The 14,734-nt window shown below is 38.7% G+C and overlaps 1 protein-coding gene across 1 annotated transcript in view; it reads right to left on the bottom strand.

The window, feature by feature from the left end:
* ROBO1 (roundabout guidance receptor 1) overlaps window positions 1–14,734 on the bottom strand; it is a 751,137-nt gene that overhangs the window by 99,702 nt on the left and 636,701 nt on the right. The window lies entirely within an intron of this gene.

Here is a 14,734-nt window from a genome sequence, read left to right as displayed (position 1 = left end):
AACAAATGCTTAGGAGAAATTCACCTTGAAGCAGCGGACTAGGACTGGGCCTCTGCTGAGCCTGACATACTTGTAGCCCAAAGTAGCAACTCTGTTCCTGAGATACACAAGGAGGCGAAAATGAAAGCAGGAAGAGGGATTTAATGAGATGCACACTTCCTTGAGGAGTGGAAAACCAGAAGCTCATTAAGCGGGGATTTGGAAGAAGGTATACATATGGAATTCCATCAGAAAGAAATTTTAGATGCTAAATTAATCAGCTAGGCACGTAGATATTAGAGTGGTTTGAAGTATTGTTTCTTTTTCTGTATGATCATGTGGTTAAATAAATAATACTTTTCCTTTTCAGAAAGCTCTTTTGTGGCATTGTCAACTACTGTTCAAAAGCTTCCGAAGGGGAAAACCATGAGATCACACCTAACTGGAGTTAATGTGGCTGTTACACTGACTATTATAAGTTTACAGACAAGTCTAGAGAAGGAAAACAATGTAATTCTTACTGAAAGGAATAAGTGATTTAAGGCTTGTTATCTAGAAGACTGTGTTCAGAAAGTTTACAGAGAAGACAGGAGAGGACACAGCACTGTCCCGTTAATATCTCAACTCTCTCAACTGAATGCATAGAGGACAGAGAGTAACTTTGTATACAGTCTGAATGCTGCAGGCAGGTATCTAAGTGTAATGCCTGTAGACCTATTTTAAAGTAAGGAGGAAAGAATACAAAGGTAAGACCTTGTAGACTATGTGCCACTTGGAATTAAAAGTAATCTCCGCGATTAGCAGGAAAAAAAATGCATTGGCATGCTCCACTGTACCTGAATAAATAGATCATCTTTACCTTATAAAACTTTTCAACATTAGCTAGTGTTAATTCTCCAATGAGAATATGTGGAAGTCATATGACACAATGTAGGAGAGAAAATAAAACTTATTTTGGTATCTATTCCTTTTATTATTTCACGAACACAGAACTGATTGCCATTAACAGTATCCAGAAGTAGATATGGTCAATCAAACGGCCCATGTGTTTTATCAGAGGACAATCTTGAAAAAAATATGAACTTTGTTAAGAGCACATCTATAGGGTACAATGTATTAAAATAATGAATTTTAATACATATTTGGAAAATCTGTGTCAACAGACTTTTCTTATAAAAGAGTTCCCTTGGCTAGATATCAGTCCCACAGAGAAGAACAGTATTTGCAAATATAATTTTCTGGGTTAGCAAATCAAACCCCATTTTCATTATAACAGGCTAATTATCCAACATGGTACCTTGGCAGGACAATTCCAAATAAACAAAGTATCCTTAACCTGTCAATAGTTAGAACTGATCCCAAAAGCCAATACTTAGTGATGTCCTTTTGTCTGTCACCACATACTCTTTTGCACTGTGCAGCTATGTACTACTGTAAGCAACAGTTCAGGTATGAATATGCCCGTTTTCAAATTTAAAAAGAAAATGCTTCCTCACCTTTTTATTATTGCTCATATTCATATAGTTGTTATTTTAGTAATTTAGGAAAAACAGGGATAAAGCTGTAAGTCTTAAAATTTGACATCTATTTTTACACAAAACTACGAAGAAACATAATTCATTCTCAAAAATCATCCAAACATACTCCTATGAAACAGCAGTGTGAGGCTGAGGCTTCCGTTTCAGTTATCTGAAAGAGTGAAGGTTGATAAAGGCTCCAAATGAACAGGTATCCCGAACATCACAAGCTGTAATGATGTGTTAACCTTGGTGACAGTCAGAACAGAAGGGTCAAAGGTTCAGCTGGCATCCCTGGGGGTGATCCTTCAAGGTGAATTTGAGACTCATTGACAGGGCAGCACAGTAAAACTGACACTGCAGTCTAAGAAACGTATATGTTACAAAGATGAAGAACTGCCTTTTTCGTGAACTTTATATTCATAGCAGTAGAAGAAATGGCCTTTGTTAAGATGGTTAATGCATGGAGAATACAGTTCTCCACCTGTTGAAATGCTACAGCTGAACATTTTCAAAGGTTACCTTCTAGTTTTGAATCAGAAATAATTAGCAAGGCAGGCTCGCAGGTTTAGTTGCTCTGGTTACTCCAGTTACTCTTAATTTTGCAAATTTTAAAAGTTATTCCCCCATGTCCTACTTAAAATGTCCAGATTGCTAAAATTAAGACTTCCTCTCCCACTGAAAAACCTGTTACAACCACCCACATTTGTTAGCTTCAAGAATAATAGAGACAACAGACAACCTCTTATACTGGTGGTCCAAAGTCTTTGATTTTGGATGACAAAAGTAGAGTTTCAGCTGTCACCTCCAGTTGGGTAATTCGTAACATTTAAGAATCACAAACACAAGCGATACCAGCTAAACATATACAAGGAAATTTTCTTAGCAGAAAGTCTCATTAGGACAAAAATGAGAATGAAAATGGAGTATGTCCATAAAACTCCAGCTGGCAAAAGGAAAGTAACTTAATGACAAACAACCCAGTAACAACAAAAAGTGAAGCAGCAACAACATCAACAAAAACATGAAGAATGTCAACTCATTTAGCACTTCAAAAAGGGGCTTCTCCCTTGCTATAAATTATACTATCTGCTTTCTTGGAAAGGGTGAAATATTAGTCTCAGTGAAGACAATGGTAATACCCACACCGATTTCAGCAATGCCGGAATTTCACACTGAGAGTTCAGGATGCGTGCAAAGTGTATTTTCATGAAACTTACTAATCATAGTCTTTGTGAATGCAAATTTCCCAGGAGTTATAATCATGCAAAGTACCTACTATAAAGACATGCCTAGTTTATTAAGAAACTTTTGAGATCCTTGAGTACCAGAGACAATCATTTCAAAACCACTTTGATGCTTCAGCATATAACTTGAATGGTAAGGAGATGTTTTCTTTAAAATAAAAGGAAATCTCAAAATATTTGCACCTGGGCTAGATCCTGCAAGCATTATACAGTCACAAACATCTAGAGTGGAGCATGGCCTGAGTACGTAAGTGAGAATATTACTCTACTGTTTTGTCTACAGAAAAAAAGCCTATTCATGATTTAGGATGTAACAACACTCTGCACTTTGGTGAAGTGGCACAATACAGCTTTGTTGCAATAGTCTGGCTGCTTTACATGTATGAACGAATTCAGTCCCACGACTCATGAAATGCTGAACAAGAAGTACTGAACAATTTCAAGGCTTGCCCAAAATCACACAGGAAGATTGCAGCAGCCCAGCAATCTGCTTTGCTTAGCTTGCAGACTTTCTACCTCAAGGCAATCCTTCCTCTACTGTACAGCAATTTTCTCTGTAGGAGAATGTTTTGCAGCTCACTTTTAAAAATGGTGTTGCAATAACTGTATAGTCGCATGGTAAAACCAGCTTATCTTTAACTCTGTTCAGTGTACAGGCCTGCCAGAGAGCAGAACCACTCATTCCTGGAGTCTGGAATATCTACCACGAACCATAAAATAGCTTCGTTCAGATACCTGCAGCTTCTATGGTAACATTTTACACTGAACAAGTAATTTTCTTCCTACTTGATTTGTGTCAGGTCTTACTCCAAGAGAAATACTCAAACTGAATACCAGAGTTCAAAGTAGTCCTAAGAGACAGATGACTCCAAACGAATGGGAAGAGCAAGATCTGCACAGTCTGAAATGTGGGCCGTGGTGGAGGGAAGCTCAAGCCATCATGTCGACACCTTTTGCTTTCAAAACCTTGGCATTCTGAATGGCATAGCCACTTGGAAAAGCAATGATGCAAAATACACAAAGTTACAGTTAAGATATCTTGAGTCATAATCATTTTGTGCAAGGAACCAAACTTCACATTTTGTGAGGGAAGGCAAAGTTACTTAAGCATACATCTCTATGGTTAGTTTCAAAATTAAATATATTCCATGTAGCACTAAAAATATTTCAAGATACACACCAGGAAAGCATTTCACTTTCTCAAGTTTTACTTTTTTAACAGCATTACTTTCCCTGGAAGGTTTGTGGGGTTTCTTCTCTCTTAAACTTCTAGGGGGAAGAACGTATTCCCTTTTCCCCCTCTCGTATCTGTGTAATTTATTCTCCCCCATGCAGCCAGAACCAGGAGGCCTAGCAGAGGCAAATAGACAACTCACAACAGCAGTAAAGAGAGAGGCAAAAGCAAAGCTGTTGAGCTAGAAGAAAATGAGTATAATTAGATCCAAGTATAACTAACCGCCCACACTTCCACGTTAATTGAAAGAACAATCTTTATGTGACCTTGTGCCAAATAGATTCTTGTTAGATAACGATTTTTCAGGAGGAAAAAAAGGATCAATTAATTGCTCAATGCAGCATAAGTATTAGCTAGATAAGGAAAGAAAGTAGCTTTTTTTTCTTTCCCTTTTAAGGAGGGCAACCATAAGAAGGCAGACTTAGTCCTGCATAATATTACACAGGAGCCTGGAATAACACCCTGCAATGTGTATGTTAGTCCCACACTACTGCACGTGGTGAATATCTGAACTTGGCAGTAAGTAATTGTGAGTATATTATTACCTGGAGAGAGAGAAGTACTCTGTTGGGTTGAGGAAACCCAAGAACTGAAAAATTATTATTTTTGAAGTGCTGTGATTTGGACTAGACTTTTCATATAACCAGAAGCATCACAGGAAACTCAGTAAGGCAAAACTATCCAAACAAAGTGAAATAAGCAAAAATGAAGTTGACAGAACTTTCAAAAAGTAGACCAAAAAAAATCAAAGCAAACCAAACAAGAAGCTCTAATCACTTACATCTGTTGAAGGCTCCAAAAATGGGCACTGTTCTTCTCTACTATTTTTATTCTAAATTTTTCTTTTGATTATGAGAACATAATATGTGCAAACTCAGCACATAGATTGTTGAGGTTTTATTAAACATGCTTTTAGAGTTAGTGTCATTTTTACTTTACAAAACTAATTCCTAAAAAAAGCATGACACACAATAAAGTCTCAGTTAGCAGTTATCCGATATTTAGATTTTAAGTGACAACATGTGGCTGCTGTGGTGTGCAAGCGACTAGGAATATCAAAAATGCCAAGAACAATCAAATTTATAAGGTCCACTAGAGACTTTCAGGAACAAGAATGTACTTTTTTTTTTGTTTTTCCTTCCCCCCAAATGGAGAGGGTTTCAGTGTTTGGAAAACAGTCAACACAGTGAGGAGCTGCATTGCTTCACTTCACTGATATAGACTTGCCACAAATAATACATTGATTTCTGTAGGATATTTGTGTGTTAAAAGGTCTTTCATGCTTTACTAATGGAAATATCTCTGTATACAAGTATAAAGTAAACGTAAATACAGTAAAAAAATAAAGTGAAAGGCTCACAGGTCCTGGAGTCTGCATGGAAGAACCTCGGAACACAGAAAATTTCTAGTGCTTTTTTGTACATTTGATCTGTAGGAATCCTAAGTCCCATGTCCAATGGACTGAACTCTACTCCGAACGTGTTTTCTGCCTGTACACAGTGTGCATGCTTCCTACTGTGAGCCCTAATGTTCAGTGGGTCAGATTCACAAAAGGCTTTAAAAGTTAGATTCTTCGAATATTGCTTTGCTTCTCATTGTTTTTGCTCATGATAAAGAACTGGAGAAGGCACACAGCACAGCGGTCCCCAAGGGGCTGGGAAGAACGGTGTCTCCAGAAATGGATTTTTAACTTAGAGAAGGATGTCCACACTCTACACGTAGGATTTCCTTACAGCTGATGAAGGGAGGGGAGGAGAAAAATTAACTTTCTAAACCCAATCTTCATCTTTCTTGTGTGTAGTATAGCAAAGGCTCCTTTCCCAACTGCTTAAAAAAACTAAGCAAACAAAAATGTTTCTTTTTCATTAAAAGAATAAAATGAATGAAGAAATAATTTCCCTCCCACATCCTTTCTTCTTCTCCCTTACCCATCCCAAAAAACCCCAACAACTAGACTGTCAGCCAAACAAAACAAAGAATTTACTTTCTCAGCATAATAAATCACCTTTGCTCCTAACCATTCAAATCACAAAGTCCTACATACTCTGGATAGCTCAAGTAACCTAGGCTGAGATAACAACCACCTGTTTTTTTATTATTTTTTAAGGAGAAGCTTCCCAGACTCCAATTCTATAATTTCAGATGGTCCCAGAGGTTCAAAACTCTCAATAAGCCATTCTAACAAGTAAATCCTGATAGTCTAATGTCTAGGCCTGTGTAAGTCTCAAAACTCAGATATCTTACACATACCCTATTTGCTGCAGGCATTTATTTTCTTTTACTATCTAGGTCATCAGTTCATGACTAGGGACAAAAGAAATCCGTGGAGAATTTTGACTCAGTGAGGAGTTTTCAAATTCCTTTAAGTCTGCAGAGTATCTGCAAAAGAACTTAATTCTTCTTCACTTTACTTTTATATTTAGGAGTAGAAATCAGTGTAAAATAAAGTTGAGCATAGAAAAATACATACTTAGTTCACATTAAAGGAGTGCTTTTCATTACTGCTGGGTGAAACAATACCGAGAAACCATAGTTATGCATGTCTAATGCCTAACATTTTAAGTGGCGAGAAGACAAAATAGCTGAAGCAATGAACATCACTGATGCAAAAGAACATTTTTAAAAGTTGTGAGAAAAAACAGATGGAACAGATACTCTTAGCTATAGGGACAATATGATCAGCAATAACTTGGTTTAAAATGCCAGCAATTAAATGCCCATAATGAGCCTTTTAATCTAACAGTGAATTATGATGAGTTTGAATTCCAGTAGTTTCAGTTAGTATGAACACAGTCTATAAATCTCATAACCTCACACAGTAGGTTACACTATTACCAGGCACGCCCTTGGGAACACACAAGGTCAGTTTGGTCCTAAATGCAAAATCTAGTCTCCGCGATTGCCAGCACAAGCCTACAGAACCTGGTGTCCTCCCCAGTCCACAGATGTTTGACACTCGGCCACCTTTTTGCGCTGCGTCATGATACTCCTTCCCTTTCCACTAATTCCGTAGACCAATATTATCCTTTCGAGATGTCTACTGAAAAGACACATCACATCAAGTGCGAACCAATGTCTGGTTTACCTTGTCCTACACTTTATTCAGCAACCTTGCATAGCAGATTCAGGGTTAATAATGAGCCACTTGAACCAATTAGAACAATGTCAGACATCGAGCATGACTCAAACACTTCAGACTGAATGGCTAACGGGCTTTTTCCTCACCATTTTCTTGCAGCAAACATCACGCTAATGGAGAAAGCATCTTGTCCCCTAAAGAAGTACTTGGGACAGTTAACTGTAAGAGCTATAGAGAAGGAAGGGAATGTCCACACAGGCGTTTTCAGGCCATTTGCTTTGGCTTGGTGCATGGAGACTTCAAGCCAACGCAAGCTCATTTTGCCCTTACCCTCAGCGCAACAGAAGCTGTGTGGCCATATTAGTACAATACCATGCCGGAGTGATCTAGCCTGTCTCTCAGCAGGGCTTATTAGCTCAGGCTCGGCGCCACAGTAACCGCTGCCATATGGCTTCTGGTCGATTCAAAGAGCGAACTGAATGAGCTCACATCTGCCTGACAAAGTCTGCATAGCTATGCTCTTTAAAATGGAAAACCTGCAAAAAGCTGCAAGGAGAGAATCTTGTAATAGGTTAGGATTTTCAATCCACGTTTACTTCAGTGCTTGTAGAAATACAAGCTGTCACTATTAACAGCTGTGGTCAGGGTTGGAAACTACTCGTGGATGCGTCAGAGATGAAAAGTTTCATCTCAAAGAGCTGAGTCTGAAAAATGATGCAAGTATGGTAAGACTTCAAATAGGATGGAAGAAGAGAAAGAGGAAAATGAATACAAACATAAAAGCATGTCTGATATTTTCTTCTGTTAGCCCAGACTATCAGTCAGATTTTTTACAGCCTTCAAAGATGAGTGGGGTTCTCTGTAGAGGGAGGTAATGTTGTTTAGGACTCAACTAAAAAACCCACAAAGAATGTACAAAACAATGCGACAAATGCTAATCAAAGATTAACATTAACGTACCACTGAAAAGAGCTCAGATATGCCTGTGATAATAAAAAAATGACACGGGAAGTAGCAGCGTAGCAGAAGATACCCTGAGAACTCTTTGTCTTAACACAGAAAGAGTGGTTGTGCGGATGTGGAAACCCAAGTAGTTTAGACACAGCAGGGGAAACGGCAGGCACGCAGAGAGAGCTGAGGAGGAAGATGGGAAAGGTGCCCTGATGATAATGCAGGAGACAACAGAAGCACATGCCATGGTCTGAACAGAAAACAAGGGAGACAATCCAGAAGACACATTTTGATTTGTGGAATCTGGAGAGCAGAGAGACTCCAGCAGGAGCAACAAGGACCCTGAAACAGAGCTTCAAGTGTGAACACAGAAAAACTATGTCACATTTTGGAAAAACTAAGAGCAAGAAACAGCAGGATTTAGAGCCATTCTCACTACCCTCTGGGACAGCTGTGTGGTTCCAAATTATTTTTCACAATCTTTTACATTTTTTTCCCCTTGGGGTGCCAAGTTAACTCACAGCAGCTCCAGTTGTGTCACCAGAGGAAGCAATATTAATAGCAGAAGAAATATAAATCATTAACAAAAACTACTCTTGATCCTCAAGGAAGCCACCATTGTAGGGATCAGCAGACGAAGGAAAAAGAGAGGTAGAGTGGGAAGCCAACCCTCTCAGGGAGTGAGAAAAAGAGACAGAATGAAGAAAAAGGACTGGGAAGAAAGGAAATTGCGGGGGGGGCAACAAATACATGTTGGGAATCAGAAGAAAAAATACACTTCTCTTTCTAACCCTCCTGGGGCATATAGGAAATTGCTGCCTGCCCTTTAATCTGCCCCAAAAAAGAAAAACAATTAAAATGAAATAAAACCCTGAACTGTAGGTACTTGCTCCTCCCCTTCCCCTCACCCCCATTGCTTTGTGTGCTATGTACCCAGGCTGTGATCTTTCACGCAGCTCTCCATAGGACAGACTATGTTACCATAAGCATTTCATCTTCTACAAGAATATGCATTCTTTTGCTATGTACCTAAAATACGTAATTTGGGGAGACTAAGATGTTAAGAGATTAATGATTAATAAATTAATGGAAAAAGAGAGGAGGCCAGAAAAAAAAGAGAAGTGGAGAAGAAAGAAATAAGGATAAACATCTTGAATTAATTTGGAGTAGCACCATAACAGTATGGTTTGTGTCAGAAGCATAGCTGTTTTAAAGGGTTAAGACTGTTACTCCTGCACAGCACACAGCAACAAATTCGATCGGGTTTTGTTTCCTTTTTCTTGATTCACCTCCCCTCTGCAATTTTTCCCACTGCAATTTAACTTTGGAAGGAAAGGCCCCTTTCCTAAATAGCAAATTAATTTCTGCTTTTTCCACTGTTCCCTCCAATACAAACAACCTTTTCTCTTTTCCTTTTTAACTGATAGGCATAGTAATTTCTTCCATTTCTTTCTTTCTTTCTTGTTGTGACCGAGATCACATTGGGATCACCTATGTAGCTTTAAACTTACCAAAGCATGATGAAGCTGTGAATGGTCTCTGCCAAGAAGAATGAACCAAGTTCTCTTTGACAATTCATTAACAAAAATATTGGGGCAAATCATTAAAACGTTTTCCTGTGGATGGTACCTTTAAGGAGGTATTCCTGTCACAGCAGAAGATCAGAGGCTTTGTTTTCACATTTTGGAGAAAACATTTTCATCACTCACTCATGTAAAATTAGCATTGTGCAAGACACAATAAATGCTTCATATTTGTGATGTACTATTTAAGGGCCAGGAAACAAAACAGGAATCAAGAATTCAAGTTACAACTTATCTAAAACAAAAGTGTAAGTCATTCAAAACTGTTGATGTCACAAGACAGCCATACAAAAAGGGAATGAAAACCTGTATGCATTATTCATCTTGTAACTTTGATCTTAAAAGCTAAGAAACTTGAACAAGGAAAGATAAATGGCTTCTCAAGCTTTTTCTTTTAAAAATCAAATGAGGATGATTCAGGATAAATGATAGATAAGAGTTAATACGAAAGAGGGGGAAATTGCAATCACAGTGCTGCACCGAAGTTTCAATGCAAAGGCTTTGCTTTTTGTATTCAATTACAAAGGATTTCTTTTTTAGGTACCAGCATCCTTTTTCATGTATATGTAAAAGATTTTACCTATTAAAATTTAATGTTCAGTATGCATAGCTTTTTTCTTCTACCACCTACACCATGACTTCATGTGAACAATTAGGAAGCTTTCTGAAGCATGGCCTACTACTGGTCATGGGGCAGGAACAACAGAAGCTGTGAAACCCTGACCTCCAAACGTGGCCCAAACATCAGCTTGCTCCGGAGCTTATGCAAGATATGTATACATTCTCCCACTGGGAGAGTATTGCCAATTATAGGCATTCTGACTGCATCCTGATTTTATTGAGGCTTAGTTAGTTATGCAGGCATTGCCCCTAAAATATGAGACAAATTGAGAGAGAGAGATCCAAAAGCGCATAGAGGTTCCCCTGTCTAGATGGGAGATCCACAAAATCCTCTTTGTACGCTTTGTGCTCTTGAGAGTCTGTAATTATTGCCAGTTTTTGCCTCAAGATATGCTCAAGGGCCCCACCATCTTGGTTAGATTAGTGAAGTCAGCATCTTATATCCAAATTGCATTTGGGATTCACAAAGAAGATGGAGCAGCAACACAGTTCCTTAAGGGAGGCTCTGAGCAAACCTAACGCAGACACCACCGCATGCATTACCAATCACAGCACACCAGCCATGTACATCAACAGCAAAGCCAGAGGAAGAGTGCCTTTACATTACGGCATACTGCAGGAGGTTTTGCTTATCTGAGCTTCCAAATTGTTACCTCCACACAAGCAGTTAGCACTAATCAGATGATAAAGTGGGGCTAGACAGGTGGGAGGAAAAGGCTGGGTGGATGCAAGGGAAGGTTGTGAGATGGAGGAAACGGATGGGGAACGAGGTGAAAATTCCATTGCAGCGGTGTGTGGTAGGAAGGCAGTGGGAACACCATTTGAAAAGCAGTGGGAGGTTTTGGGGTACGACAGGAAGACGGCTGAGAAGTGAATGGAGGCACACTGGAGGTATTCACAGGCTTACAAGCAAGCAATATTCACTGCAATTGCTGTGAGTGCCCAAGCAAGTCATTGCTAATGGTACTCACGGCCACTGATGCTCCTGCCAACTGCATCTAGACAAAATACATTTGCAAAGACGAGTGCAGTGATTACAGCAGTCAGCAGAAACCAGGAGACTGACTGCACTTCCTCCTCAGCCCGAGGGAATGCAAACTCGTAGCTTTTGGCGCCAAGGTCAGTGCCTGAAACACGCGGCTACGTCCTGATGAGACTGGGCTGCCATGCAAAGGAGATGGCTAGACCGACGGGGCTGGGAGCAGGTCTGGTCCTGGTGAGGATACCTAGAAGCCCAGAGTCCTGACCTAGATCCTCGCCCCGAGCAGTTCACGGGTCTATGAACTTCACCCGGCAAGACAGCGATTCCAAACACATAACCACCACTCAGGGCTGGAAACAGAATAAGGAACTTCCCCACCCCGGTGAGCTCCCTTCTCTCTTACTCATAGACAAGGCCTGGCATCTTCTTTCTCCACTGTGTCTCACCTCCAAGAGGAAAGTCACACAGCCTCTCCTAGTGCAGACGGAACATTTCAGAAATTGGAAAAACACATTTTATTTTTACATTGTTCGCAGTGAGAAGTTAGAGCTATTCACTGGACTGCACTGAAGCACTCCTTTTCAGCTATATATATACACACTATAGGAGGGATTCTTGATTCCATAGTAATTCCAGGAGAAAAATCAACTAGACGAGCACAGAGTTGCACTAGTTCTGCTCTGGCCTCATGATAACTGTTTTTCAATTCAACAAATTAAGTTAAAAATAAGCATTTGCTTCACATGCAAGACTGTCATTCCCGCTTCATTTGTAATATATGGAGAGGGATTAGCCACATCAAGCATATACTTTTTATACTGTGGTGTAAAGAATACATGGGAGAAAAATCATGTTTAGGTCCAGTGCACTGAGAAAACTCTTTAAAGACAACATATTCAAGAGCAGAGAAAAAAAAATGTTTTGATGACGATTCTTCATCAGATGCACCCAGTGGACATGTGTATATTGAAGCACCTACACCGAGTCTGACTTGTGCTAAAACTGAGCAGTACTGGGAGAGCTGTGCTTAAAGAAAATGTCTGTTTCTATAATCCCCATCACAGATAGCTGTGCCCATACCCTTACTTTCATTTCTTATTTGTTCCATTCACTACTGTTTATGATCTGAAAGATATATAAATTTGCTTCTCTTCAAAGCACATTTATTTGCCCTACAAATGGACCAAAAATATGCAAAGACTACTTTGATTTTTATTATCTCACCTACATAAACATATCGATTTCCTTAACCCTACCAGGACAAAATAATATTTTCTTTTTATTGCATTCCAGAGGAAGTTGTGCTTTAGCTTGGATCTTGTTTGACTGCTATTTATCTACATCTCTTGCTTCAAACTCTCTGTCAGGAACCAAGCTACCACCTCTGTTTCTCTGGCACCCTTAATACTCACTCTGTAAAGCCGAGTTCTGCTGACTCAAAGATCAACATTGTCATTGCAGATAAAGCAAAAAGCTTCCATGTATTAAAAATAAGGTTGCTTCATGGACATACTGTCTTTTTGAAGAAAGTATAGATATGAATCAAAAAAGGTGTCAAGCATCATCCCTTATACCAAAAAAAAGTACAATCTTAATGTTTATTTTAAATCTCTTGTCAGAAAGGAAAGTATTAATACAAAATGCTTTAAACAGCCTTTGACACATACAGAACTCTTAAAATGGCAATGAGTCAAAGATCAACAAGCCTTTAAGAATGAAAACAATTGGAAATGCTTTAGAAGCAGAGCCACTAAAGTATTTTCATTGATTAAATGCCCACCAGTATTACATATATATTGAACACCAACACATATAGTTTGACATTTCCTGATGGGGTAATTTCATGGCTTAAAAAGAGGAAGGTAACACCTGTAAACTATATTAACTGAAATTTAGTCTCACTGAGTCAATGATAATTTTGCCATCAAATGAATGTAGGTGTTCATTTTAAATATAGGAACTTAAATGAAAAACTTTTTTTTTTTTTAAAGGTTGATTTCATGTAAAAATGAAATCTATCACTTAAAACCCAACAACTTCATCCTTATTTCAGCTGTTGTACTCTTTTAATTCTTTACGTTCCTGTTGCTAAACTGAAATGGAAATGACCTAAAGGAGATAAGTTAACAGAAACGGAATAATTCTAAGTCAGCTTAAAAATTAATATTTTTTTGCCCATCTGTCCTTTAGCATGTTGTCCATTCCAGGTCCCAATCACCCTCGTCTCCCAGGCACTAGCAAGACAATACAGATGGTTACTGCAAAGCTCTTAAGACGTACATCTGAATGCATATTTATCCACTTGGCAAGATCCTGCTACAGCTGTAAATCGATGCAAATCTGCATTACAATGTAGCTTCAGTCCCTTGCCTGTGTGAGAAAGCAGCCATGATATTAATAGTGCTGCTTAAGACAATGCCAGGCAAATAAGACGTAAATGAATGCAGTTGAGCCAGCTATGCAGCACTGTTAATTTACACCTCTGAAAACAAACACTCATTTGGGCACATGAAACAAGCGTATATCCACACCTACATCAAAACTCATTTTCATTTGTTTGTTTTTGGAAGCAGAAACTGACAACGCAAGATAACTCCACCAGATGTCATGGTGAAAGAATACTATGTAGGTGAGTATTTGATACAATCACCAGAAAAGAAAACCAAACTGAGGGTCTTTATTCCATCATAAGCACAGGTTTAATAAGTACAGGTGGCCCTGCCAGGCAGTGATAGTTGCTTTTGTTCTGGGTATGTCTTTGTTCTGGCAGCTGGGAGGAAGAGCAGTTTTCATGTATAACGAAAGAAATGTACTTAATAGGCAACACCTGAAAATCCTTCACGAGAATAAACTATAGCAATAGAAAATGCAAGTTTAGAAAGCATTTCCTGAAAAAAAAAGTAGCACTGGAATCTTCTCTTTATCTCAGGTCAATTGACTTGTCACAGTGGGAAGGAGATTTGAAAAGGAAATTGCAAGTTCTTAGCAAGTATGATTGGAGGAATTGAGTTAATAGCCAGCAATCAGTATAGGTTCGGTAGGACACTTAAAAATTTAAATGTATGCATACCCCACAACTACAGAATGCCTGAGCTTTGTCTTGTTTGTAAAAAATAAATGGAACAACAGGCAATTTAAATCTCAAACAAAAATGGTAATTTTTTACTTAGATTGCTGGGGTTTAAGTGTTCTTCCCTTATTTCAGCATACGATTGAGGTATACAAATTGTATGTGTCTCTGATCTTGTTTTACGCTAGTAATCCTCCCAGTACCAACAGGATCCTATACGGTATATGCTTTCAGATGATACGGTTTCTGACCATATGGAAAGATGTTTTGTATCACCATGCTGGCAGCATATAAATGATTTTTGAACTTCATTTTTCATTGCCATTTCTTCAAGTCATTTAGGCTCAATAGCTTACTGTTTCACGTCAAAAATTAAAAGAAGGATAGTTTTCTGATTTCAGAAGCTTTATCCATACTCTTGAATAATCACGCGCTGTATTCAGCAAGCTACAGATACAAATGAGTATGACA

The sequence above is a fragment of the Mycteria americana genome, chromosome 1 (genome assembly GCF_035582795.1).
Source record: "Mycteria americana isolate JAX WOST 10 ecotype Jacksonville Zoo and Gardens chromosome 1, USCA_MyAme_1.0, whole genome shotgun sequence".
In the NCBI taxonomy this organism is placed as follows: Eukaryota; Metazoa; Chordata; class Aves; order Ciconiiformes; family Ciconiidae; genus Mycteria; species Mycteria americana.
The sequence above is the reverse complement of the archived record's forward strand: the minus strand, read 5'-3'. Positions and strand labels throughout refer to the sequence as shown.